This window comes from Mus caroli, chromosome 18 (assembly GCF_900094665.2).
Source record: "Mus caroli chromosome 18, CAROLI_EIJ_v1.1, whole genome shotgun sequence".
Lineage (NCBI taxonomy): Eukaryota > Metazoa > Chordata > Mammalia > Rodentia > Muridae > Mus > Mus caroli.
Window position 1 is genome coordinate 4225472 of NC_034587.1, and position 12245 is coordinate 4237716.

Consider the following 12245-nt stretch of genomic DNA (forward strand, 5'->3'; position numbering starts at 1 on the left):
TTCAAGAACACATTTCAAGGAGTGGAGAAGGTGTTCCTTTTACCCATGGAATGTCAATCAAATGTATATAAACAGCCAGGCACAGTAAACACACCTACCAACAAGACAATAGCTAGGCATTTAGTGGGCACACTCAGAACCCCAGCAGTCCAAGGCAGAGACCAAGCACACAATGAGCATTTAGAGGGTACACTTAGAATCCCAGAATTCACAAAGCAAAGCAGGAAGATTGGCAGTTCAAGGACAGCCAAGACCCTAAAGTGAAATTCTGCCTTGAGCATAATTTTTTAAATATTTTATTTATAATTTACATACACACAGAGGCATATATAAAGCATATATATATATATAATCTTAGAGTTTGTTTTTCTCCTACTTTACTATTCTGCAAGTACTTTAAAGACAAATATATTTACATATTTTCAAATCTGGAAATACAATGTATTATTCATGTCAGGGTAATTATATGTAATTCACAGACAAAAAATGTTCCATTTCAATGTTTCTATTTCTTCTTCCCTTACCAGCCCTTTGGGGTTTCTACCATTATTTTTATTTAATTCCAAATAAATTAAGCTACTTTCAAATTGTAACAAACAAATGTTTCTACTAATAGAGCCAGAGATTAGAAAGCAATATGCTGTCTTGATTCCCGAATCCAGGGCTTTCTCCCCACAAGTGCTGAGCAGAAGCACCTCCCTCAGAAAGTTTCCCAGCTAATGCAAGCAGTCTCTCAAAAGAAACTCAGCTACCTGGAAGCTCCTCCCGTGAAGGCACATTAAAGTCATGTCACTAAAGAATGCTCTCACTGGGGAAATCCCCTCTAGTGGGATCTGATGCCCTCTTCTGGCACACGGATGAGGCAGAGCACTCGTGTACATTAAATAGATGGATGGATAGATGGATGGATGGATAGATAGATAAATAGATAGATAGATTTTTTTTAAGCAAAGAAAAGAATGACCTCACACCAAGATATTTGGCACAAGCTACTACCACATGTTCTTCAGATCCAGGCTACTTCCCAGAAAATCACAAACTACTATTTACACTCTGGGCCCTAAGAGACCACCCCGCCCCACATCCCTTCAGTTTCCTACATCTCTCTAGCACCCCTCTAGCTTTTCTATCTTCCAGCATCTGCCTCCCTTTGAAGCTCACATTTTAGATACTCCCCATGTTTATGTATTTCTAAAAAAAAAAATTTGTGCAATCTTTTTCCACTGTCTGTCTGTCTACTATCACTTAGGAAACACACAGAGGATGGAGGGTTCCCCTGTACCCCTGTAAGTCAACCTTGCAAAGGACTCCTTGGATCCAGTGTACTTTTAGCTTGGCATTTTTCTAATTAAGTGTTGTAGAAACAAATTTAGCTCATTCATCCTGAGCAGAGACGTGTTCTAGAATCTAACAGAACAACTCATAATTTTGAAACCTAATTTAAATTTTTATCAAATATTTAGCTTGCTTTTTCTCCTATCTCAGAGATAATGAGAGAAAAGTTTTTGAAATGTCAGCCTGCTGGGAGCCTGAGGATTGATGCAGGCAATGATTACCACCAATACTCAGAACATCTCAGACAAGCAACAGAACTTGGCCAACCAGAAACTCACACCCTGTATAAGAGTTCTGCTAAGAAGTAGACACTAAATCAAATCAAGATCAAAGTTCCACTCACTGGAACTAAAACAGAACATGCTGAACCTTCCTTAAATGCAGGTGGCAACATGTCCTGGTGGGGTTTTTTTCTTACCGAAGATGCCACAGTGATAGAATCGCAATGTCTCCAACAAAGGGACATTACATCTCTCAAGCTCTGTGAATACAGTTAAGTGTAGCAGCAGATCAGCGTGTTTGCAGAAGTTCACTGTGATACAACAAATGTAACATCACATGAGTCAGGAGTCGCTGGGGCCAGTAACCCTGTCTTTCAAGCCATTCTAAACTCTCCTTCAGGGGTTGCAGAAAGGCTCAGTGGGTAAAGTACCTGCTAAGCAAGCATTCAGATCAAACGCAGATTCCCAGTGTACAGGTGGGTGTGGCTGCTCACTGTAATCTCAGGACAGAGGAGGCAACAGGCAGAGGGCACCTAGAGCAAGCTGACAAGCTAAACTGGCCTGTCACAGAGCTCAGGGATCAGCCGAGAGATCCTGCCTCAATGAGCCCACAGTGGAGCATAATTAAGAAAAGCTCCCAAAGTCACCTTGGGGCCTACTCACACACACATTCATCTATACACATGTAATATGCATGTACACTATACATATACACCCTAAAACACAATTTCACAATACAGCAGAGATATATCAAAAGGCAGCAGGCCCCTGCTTCTGGTAAGGAGGCTTCAGCAGTTAGTAAAACAGGTAGGCCTGGGTCAGCACCTTGGTGGGGAGACAGAGAAGTATGAGGAGCTGGCCCTAAACTGTCCTGCCCAAAGTTGCTATCAGCTGGCAGTACTCAAAGAGATTGTGAACTCTGTGGGTCTATACAAACTTTTCAAAACACCCAGCATGTCAAAATGGTTTTAATCAAAAGAAGGGGTATACAGCACAGCGGAGAAGCGTGTGCTTGGCATGCATGAAGACCTGGCTTCAATCTCACAGAACTGCACCCCACCCCAAAGAAAATTGACAGACAGACAGAGTAAGTATGACTGAAATGATTCTGATGCCAAAAGTAAGAGATGGAGTCAAGGGTCACGGGTATGCTGCTGCAAAGAAGCTTTCAGACATGACCTCATTCTCTGCTTTGTCCTCAGAACAGAACACTAAAAGTTGAGACTAGTAATGGACCGAGAGTACTACCTACCACCCACCTGAGCAGCCTGAGAATATTCTGTATGTGGCAGTGGGTGGGAAGCCAGGAGGGCTGGGGCAAGCAGCTGTTAGTGCTTCTTGGCTCTAGGAAGATCTAAGCAAAGCACACACTACACACACCAGTGAGGACAGTTAGCACAAGGAGAGTCTGCGCACAAGCTCAGCTGCAGGTCACAGTCTGTTCTCACGACCTGTCCTATGGGTTAGCACAAGGAGCGTCTGCGCACAAGCTCAGCTGCAGGTCACAATCTGTTCTCACGACCTGTCCTATGGGTTAGCACAAGGAGCGTCTGCGCACAAGCTCAGCTGCAGGTCACANTCTGTTTTCACGACCTGTCCTATGGGTTTCTATTGCTGCGACAAACACCATAGCCAAAAGCAACTTGGAGAGAAAAGGATTTATTTCAGCTTACAATTGTAGTCCATCACAAAAGGAAGCCAGGGCAGGGCTCGGAGCAGGAACCTAGAAGAGGGAGCTAAAAATGAACACTGCTTACTTACTGGCTGTGTCCCCAAGGGTTGGTGAACCGTCCTTTTTAATTTACTTTATTTTAAATTAAAATATAATCACGCCATCCCCCCTTCCCTTTCCTCCCTCTAATCCCTAACGTGTCCCTCCCTCTGTTCCCTCTCAAATTCACAACCTTTGTTTTAAATTATCAGGGTTACACAGATGTAACTGCATAACTATATAAATACAGCGTGTTGCATCTGTTTAGAGTTACTTGTATGTATGTAACCACATGGCCCACTGTTTGGAATTGGGTAACTAATTAGGGGAAGACCCCCCCCAGGAAGGATAACTTCCCTGGGGAAGACTGAGTGTTCTTCTCGTAATAATCCTTGCTGCCCCTAATTCTTTGCCAAGAATTGTCTATTATTATTCTCATTGTTTGGGCCTTGTCTAGGCAGCCATATTGTTGAGGTATCTAGGTAGAGCATTCCTGTTGTTTTGAGGAGACACAATCTCACAAAAGATGTCCTAATCACCTGATTGCTTTCTTATACAACAACCCAGGACCGTCTGCCGAATGGAAGAACTACCCATAGTGGGCTGGGAAACCGACATCAGTCAAATAATCAAGAGCACATCCCCAAAAGACTGGCCTAAATCTAACCAGGATACTAGACTCTCTTCCCACTCCCAGTTTTGTTTTGGTTTTTTTAAGATTTATTTTATGTATATGAGTACACACTGTAGCTGTACAGGTAGTTGTGAGCCTTCATCTGATTGTTGGGAATTGAATTTAGGACCTCTGCTTGCTCTGGTCTGCTTGCTCTGGCGACCTGGTTGGCCCCACTCGCTCCAGCCCAAAGATTGATTGATTGATTGACTGATTTATAGTGTAAGTATACTGTAGCTGTCTTCAGAGGCACCAGAAGAGGGCGTCAGATCTCATTACGGATGGTTGTGAGCCACCATGTGGTTGCTGGGATTTGAACTCAGGACCTTCAGAAGAGCAATCAGTGCTCTTGCTCGATGAGCCATCTCACCAGCCCCCACTCCCAGTTTTTATAGTTGTTTTTAAACCTGTTTTTCTTTGTTTAAAAATATTACAATGTTATGTTATCAAAATTTAGGAAGATAATCATTACAAAGTAGCTCATTTATAATTTTAATGCCTACTAAAGTTACTTTTCAACTGTTTTGACTAGGACACTAATAGCAATCATTTATTAAAAGCTATCTATAGACAACCAAGAGAATTTTACATGAACATAAACTTACTCTTTATTGTTAAAGCAGAATTATCCTAAGTACACGATTTTATGATTTTTTTTACCCACCATGTAGTAATAATCCCCAAATATCTTCTGCTGCACATTTAGATTAGTTCTTTTTTTTGAGGTATTAAAATGTTGTACTATATTATATGTATAGGTACGTACAATTCATAATGCACACTAGCAAACGCTATACGCATTTAATGTAAACACACACACACACAGGCTTGGGGCTAGAGATGGCTCAGTGGTTAAAAGTACTGGACTAAGTTCAATTTCCAGCAACTACACAGTGACCTACAAATCGCCTGTAATTCCAGTTCCAGAGGATCCAATGCCCTCCAATGCCTTCTTCTGGCCTCTGTGGACACAGGCATATACATAGTACACAGATATGTATATAGGCGAAATACTTATACACATAAAATTAAAATATTTAATTAAAAGAAAGAATAGCCTGTGAGCAATACAGCAGCAGTAGAAGGCAGAAGGCTCATGAGACCCAAGAATGTGGCCCCTGCAGATAGAATGACAGAGCCAGAAGCATCAGCCATGGACTGGACTCACCTTCAGCAAAATAAGCAAGCAGTTAACCTCAACTGGAAATTCTTTCCAAAAGCTAAACCTTCCCAAAGTACATGGTGTTTGGGAAACTATTAAAGAAATATTAAGAAGTCAACATGACTTGAGTGGAAACTTTTAACCCAGGTACCCAACAAATGCTAAGCACACTTTCCTAGTAAAACCAACACATGGAGCACTTGCCTCTCTAAATGTCTGTCTCCCATTACCATCAACCATCCATCCATCCATCCATCCATCCATCCATCCATCCATCCATCCACTCACCCACCCTATCCACCTACAAACCGCAAGAACAACTTAAAAGCAGTAATGTGGAATTGGAACAGGAACAAGCTGATCAGAAACAGAGAGCCTAAAGACAGGTGAGTGGGAGAGATAACTCTTGGTGTAGATCAGAATTAGCATCACCGCCCCCTAGGCTACTTTATAAATGGGACTGGGAAAAATTAACCTTGCCACTTTTTTTTTAAAAGTAGAAACACGCTTTTTTTTAAAAAACAAAAAATATTTTCTAAACAAGATATAAGGTGGGGGAAATGGATGGATACCAAAAAATGACAATTCTGTTCTGAACAGTATGTTGAAGAAGACACTATAATGTAAAACATGTCTTTTTAAGTGCTGGGAACCAAGCTCCAGAGAAAAAGATTCTGGAAGGATCTAAAATCAAAGGAGAGAGTGACATCTATAAAGTAGGACAGAAAGGCAGGAAAAGGTCAGGGAACCCTAGTAGAAAAGTTAGTAAAAGTGAATACATGCCCAAATCAAGGAAGATGTGGTAAAGGAAACCCCACATAGTTAACAAGCATAGGATAGAACACATGGCTGTGTTCGCAACCAGAAACGGGCATGTGTCTCTGAAGTCAGAAAATGTGAAGCTCCAGGTTGAATGTGGAAACAGCAGCTGGTGAGAGAGTGAGCCCGAACAGCCAGCCCAGGTCTGAGCCAGCAGTGCTTCCAAATAAGGCATTGACACAGTCAGGTCAGCAGGGACAGAGCTGCACAGATGGGTAAGCAAGGAAGAGACCTCAAACAAGTGTCATGGTCTCCATGAACAGTGATGACAGTGTACATGAACTGTGCATTACCTGAGCACCAACATGGTACAGAGAAGGGAGAGAGGGCAAAGAGGGCACCCAAGCCCTACCCTCCATCGGAACAACAGGTACCAATTCCCCACTTACCAGTCACTGTGCCCCATGCTGTGGTCCCAGGATCAAAGGTGACATACTTGATCTCAGAGTTTATAATCTGATGAGGACACAGCAAAAGTGGGAGTATGGTAGCCACCACAGAGGAAATAAAATCAAGGAGTGTAACCATCATGAAGAAAGGGATTCTACTTTGCAGAAGATCCCCAAAGAGATGGGGGTGCTCAGATCTGCAGGAAGAAATTAATCAGGCATATGTCAAACTTGTAGCCCTAAGAACTGCATTCAAAATCATGGAGTGTAGTCCCACATTACTACAGGTTAGCAGTAGCCAAGAGGTGAGTTCCAGAAACTTCTATAATTTCACTCATGAACAAACTTAAAAAGCCTGCTACATGTCCAACTTGGTGGCACATACCTGTAATCCCAGCATTTGGGAAACTGAAACATGTAGGTGGAGTGTTCCAGACTAGCCTCAAAAACACAGGAGTACTAGCGACAGAGCCCAGTCAATAACATGCTGACTGTGCAAGCCTGAGTACCTTAATGCCAGCACTCATGAAGAAACCAGTCTGGTTGTCCCACACTTAGAATCCCGGAACAGGGGAGGTGGAGACAGATGGTGACCAGGCTGGCTACTTGGCAGCTCCAAGTTAGTGAGAGACCATTCAAAACACAAGGTGGATGACTCCTGAGGAACCACACCCCAAGTTGTCCTCTGAACACACATACACATACACACAAATGAACAGCCACATTTACACACGAACACCTACACATATATATGTACCTACACTCATACACACATATACACAAAACATAAAGAGACAATCCCTTTTAAAAAAAATAAAAACAAAACCTGGCACATTAAGGCTGGACCAGAAGGCTAACTGAGTCCAAAATACTCTAACAAATGAATTCAACACTGGAGAGAGGCACCTTCAGTATGAATATTTTACATGCCTAAAAATTTTTCCTGTAGTCAAGAAACAGTAATTGAGTTCACCTATTATTCCACAATGCATGAAAATAAAGATAAATATAAAATTCCCTGTCTTAAGGATCTTCCTTCAATTTACAAGACTTGGGAGTCTCACTGTTTCATACCCTAACTGCTTTCTGTGACTAAAAGCCAACCCTTATTGCATGCTTGTCACTTGCTAATCACAGTTCTGGGAGCCTGAAGGTTAACTTAATATTAACTTAATACCAACATTAACATACTAGTATTCATACTTTAGAGTTGAAAACCTGAGGACATGGCAGGACACTGCAGTCATGAGAAAGACCTACAGAAGATTAAGCCAATCAGCGCTCCAACATGACCAGGGAAGGAGCTGGCAAGAACCCACCCACCTCACCCCACCCCCAGCTGAGGTGCTTAGGGATGAGGGGAGACTGTTTTCTTCAGGGATACGGCCCCTGGAAGGTTGCCAGTGTATGACCTCATATCCATCCATGCACATGTAGGCAGCACTAGCCAGACTCTTAGGAAGGAGGAAGAGGATACAGAAATGAAGTTGGGGATCCAAATGGACTTAGAAGAGCAAAGTGGGATGCAGAGGGTCTAACTGCACTGTATTCATGCATGAAATTACCAGTGGGGTTGTATGTGTGTGTTTGTTAACTGTTAACTGGCCTGAAGCACTGTCCCTAGGAATTGGCAAGGCTGAGACTCAAGTCAACATCTTTCAAACTCCAAAGACTGTATCAGCAATAGTACTTGTATCTCCTCTGGGATTCATTCAATGTTTTTCAATGTCTCAGCAGCACCACATTACCTTGAACTTACCAGAACTTCAAGAAGCTCTGGGCCAGGGTAGCAGGCCACATTCTCACAACAATTATACATGACTTCAGAGCTGGAAAACCACTAGCCTACTTTGCATGAAGGGTGAAATGATCACCATTTTGAAAAACCCTAGATATAGGGTTTTGTCCTAACGCAAATGGCGTAATGCATGTTTCAAAATAATGTCAATTTATTTCCTCACTACCCACAGACCCCAATTCTCATCAGCTTCTCTTCCCAATCCCGAAAGGAAAAAGAAAAAGAAAAGAAAAAAAAAAAAAGGCCTAGTCTTTATTCTGACTGTGCCACACTAGGAAAAAAGAAGGACGAGTCCCGGGGTCCATGAGACGGTCAATGGATAAGGGCATTTACCATCAAGCCTGAGGAACTGAGTTGGATCCCTGGAACCCACATGGAGAAGCAGCCCCACTTCTGCTTTGACCTCTACCCCTCGCTGTGGCAAGTATGCGCAAGCAAGCAAGTGGAAGTGTTATGGATGACTATATAAATGGAATTTAAATTTTTTTAGGACAACCCATGTCTGGGGAAAAAAAAAAGTGGTCAAGTAGAGTTGACCTCTGCAACTGGTATATTTTTCCATCCAAGGACTCAACCAACTATAGATGAGGGAAGCTGTGGGCAGACTGGGCATCTTAGTTGTATTCATTCCCTAATGAACACAGTCTAACAGCTACTCAGGTGCCATTTACACTGTATAAGAAACGTACCTGGCAGTCCACGACATCTTATCTAAATTAAGAACTGCTTTATCCAAAGGACCGTGGTTTACTCATCCCCCTTCTGAAGCAACTAATAAAAAGCAATACAATCAACAGCAAGCCCAGCTAACAGCTCCAGTCACCAGAGAGAGGAAAACACTCCTTCATCTCTCCTGATAGAGCAAAGTGTAGAAAAATGTATGAAGTGACTGCACAAGGAAAATCGCTTTCACAAATCTGGAGGAAGCCTACCTAAGCATCCATTCACAGTGAGCGGCCCACAGTCTTACCACAGGTACTTTCACAAATCTGGAGGAAACCCTACCTAAGCATCCATTCACAGTGAGCGGCCCACAGTCTTACCACAGGTACTTTCACAAATCTGGAGGAAGCCTACCTAAGCCTCCATTCACAGTGAGCGGCCCACAGTCTTACCACAGGTACTTTCACAAATCTGGAGGAAGCCTACCTAAGCATCCATTCACAGTGAGCGGCACACAGTCTTACCACAGGTACTTTCACAAATCTGGAGGAAGCCTACCTAAGCATCCATTCACAGTGAGCGGCACACAGTCTTACCACAGGTACTTTGCCACATCTTTTAAAAACAAACCTAAGGAAAAAAGGAAAAAGGAAAAAAGCCAAGATACCCACAAATAGCTTAGCCCTTGTTTATATAAATTGTCAGCAAAGCACAGCCATTTTTTGAAAGCTCGAGCTTACACAAACACAGAGCAGTACATCCTCACTCTGCTCTGGGATGCTGACTATGAGGAGAACCACGAAGCCCACAGTAGAGGTTATTTATGAAAGCGCTCAAAATTTCATCACTTAAATTAAACATCCTACCCTTCAGAATAAGCTTTGAAATAATGATTTCAACCTCCCTGAAGTCATTCACTGCCGTGGAAAGGGCAGCTGCCCTTCCCCACATGCCTCCTCATCACTAAACTGTGTACAGCATGACAGTAAGAGTAAAAAGAATGACAAAATTACAGTAGGGAAGCTGTCTATAGTGGCACCAGGTACGCCATCCAGTGCAGCTTGCAGAGTATCCTAAATAATTCTGGAGACACCTGCAAATCTATAAACCCACAGGATGGGGAGAGATTGGGTAGAAACAGGAAAATCGATCTCCATTTCCCATATGCAGGAGAAATGGGCACAAGGAAGGGCTTCAGGCTTTAGGAATAACAGATGCCAAGTTTTTTTTTTTTTTATCACAGAAACTTTAGCTTCAAATTTTCAGTTGACAACGTTATGCACCAAAGCAAGAAGAGTGAGCCTGACCCGGCAGCCCAAGTCTGTAATTGCAGCACTCGGGAGGCAGAGGCAGGAGGATCACTTCAAATTCAAGGCCAGTCTGGGCTACATAAAAACCCTGTTTCAAACATGGTCAGGGTAGAAAGGAAGGGAAGGGGCAGACATATGGATGAAATGCAGGGTTTAACTCGTATACGGTTATCTTGTATTTCACAAGTAAGTTACATCAAATGTAGTCTACCTGAAACATGCCATGGTGCATTACAAAAACACAGAAAGGATTACTTCATAATAAGAACATAATAAGAAATGTCATGAGACACACAGCCTTCCCCTGTAACTGGCAAGTGTAACCTCTGTGCACCTAGGCAAGGAGACAGGACTTCAAAAGACACCATTGCACCTCAGATGCAAACCCTCTAAACCTCAATGACCGGCATCTTTTCACCTGTGGACATATGGCGGACTGGGCAGGTTAAAGAAAAGTTAACAGCCATTCGAGGTATTGCTTCCTAAGAACATCCAATCACGTGATAACTTGCCTAGGATTTGTCTGCCAAGTATTCAAGTATTACTACAGGAGTAGCAGGTGCAGTCCTGAAGCCTAAAATCCACAGTCTGCTTTTTATAAAGCCTTTTCTGTTTTAATGTTGTTGGTTGGAGGAGAAGAAAAAGAAAAAGAAAGGCGAGCGACAGAGAGACAGAGACAGAGAGACAGAAAGACAGAGACAGAGAGACAGATGGGAGAAAACCACAATTCTACCCGTGGTATTCTCAAACCTGCACGGGCATCGTCTGAACATTCCTCCCGTATTCCTTTCACCCTTCCCTCCCCACTTCATCCCAGACAAAGGTGAGTCATCAGTCACTGTGCTCGGTCCACTTGTCACTTAGGAAAATGTGCCCAAACAAATTCCTAACAGGATACTGTAAGTAAAAGCAAATAACATCGCAGTGAACCCCGTGAACTACGCACTGCCTAGTGTCTAATAAACCTGAATTAAACAGTGTTCAATAAAGACGTTTTCTGGGCGAAGGGGGTTTTTTAAAGGCTTTTCAAGCACGTTCTTGCCCCCACAGTCCCCTCTCTTCCCGCCTAGGCTCTGCCGCCGCGTCCCAGAGCGCTCCAGGGTCCCAGGGTCCGCCCGCGCCCCCGCCCGCACCACCTCCTCTGCCCTCCTCTGTGCAAGGTGCTACGGCGAGGCGCCTGGAGGCCGGCGAGGGCTCCAGGGAGCGCGGCCGCAAGAGCCAAGACCGCGAGAGGCGCCGCAGTCCCCGGGCCTCGTACCTACTCGGCAGCCGCAGTCCAAGCGCCACTTAGCTCCACAGCTCGGGATCGCAACTGAGGACAATCCGGAGGCAGATCGGATCGACTACAGCTCAGCAGGATGAACTAGCCGGTTGCACCCGCCACAACTCCTGCCTTGGCCCCGCCTCGGGGCGGAGACTCTAGGGGCGGGGTTTCGAAGTTCGGAGGCGGGGTCTCGCTGGGAGGTGCATTGGCGGGGCGGGGCCTATGGGCCTATGGGCCAAGAGCAACAGAGTGTCAGTCAGTCAAGGAGTCGGCTGATAGACTCGCCTAAGGAAAAAGGTCGTCTCAGCGCTCTCTAATTGGTTGGCAAGGGCAAACATAGCAGAGCTCTTATTGGTAGCGGCACTGTAGCTCCTCCTCTCCGTCCCCGCCCAGACCCGCTGCTGTGTTTGCCCTTGGCTGCCCAGGCCCAGGTGACTATAGGAAGAGGTGCAGTAGAGGAGCTGTGTTCCGTGCGCGCTGCGAGCAGGATACGACCTCCCGAGCTCCTACTGTCTTGTGGGTCTTGTAAGACCTTTTGTTGAATAACATCCCATCTTCAACTTCATATTAATTTAGTGAGGCCGCTGGGATATATTTTAAATTCTACACAAATTGCAGAAAGATGTCAGATAAAAGCTCTGCGATGGTTTCACCTTTGGTGAGACTTGAAGTGAATTATTTACTACTTGTCTGTGTAGGAACAGAGAAAGCATTACTTTCATAATTTTTAATAAATAAACTTTGTTTTAGGAAAAATAGAAAAATTAATAAGGGGAAAAACTTTGGAGATATGCAAGGGACTTGATCTTCTATGATAGAGAAAAATACAATAATTGCATCCTTCATTATCTTGAAAAAGAGCACAGGATAACTGAGATGTGTCTATCCTTCCAGAATATG

General features: G+C 43.8%; 1 protein-coding gene across 3 annotated transcripts in view; it reads right to left on the reverse strand.

Moving 5' to 3' along the window:
• The window catches only part of Mpp7 (membrane palmitoylated protein 7), a 278049-nt gene extending 266572 nt beyond the window's left edge, over positions 1-11477 (reverse strand). For 2 of the 3 annotated variants that reach the window (XM_029472156.1, XM_029472157.1), the window contains exon 1: positions 11340-11477. The gene's annotated coding sequence lies outside the window, so the exon portion shown is untranslated. The remainder of the gene's footprint in view (positions 1-11339) is intronic. The other variant, XM_021150579.1, reaches the window with a different exon arrangement.
• Between the last annotated feature and the right edge of the window lie 768 nt (positions 11478-12245).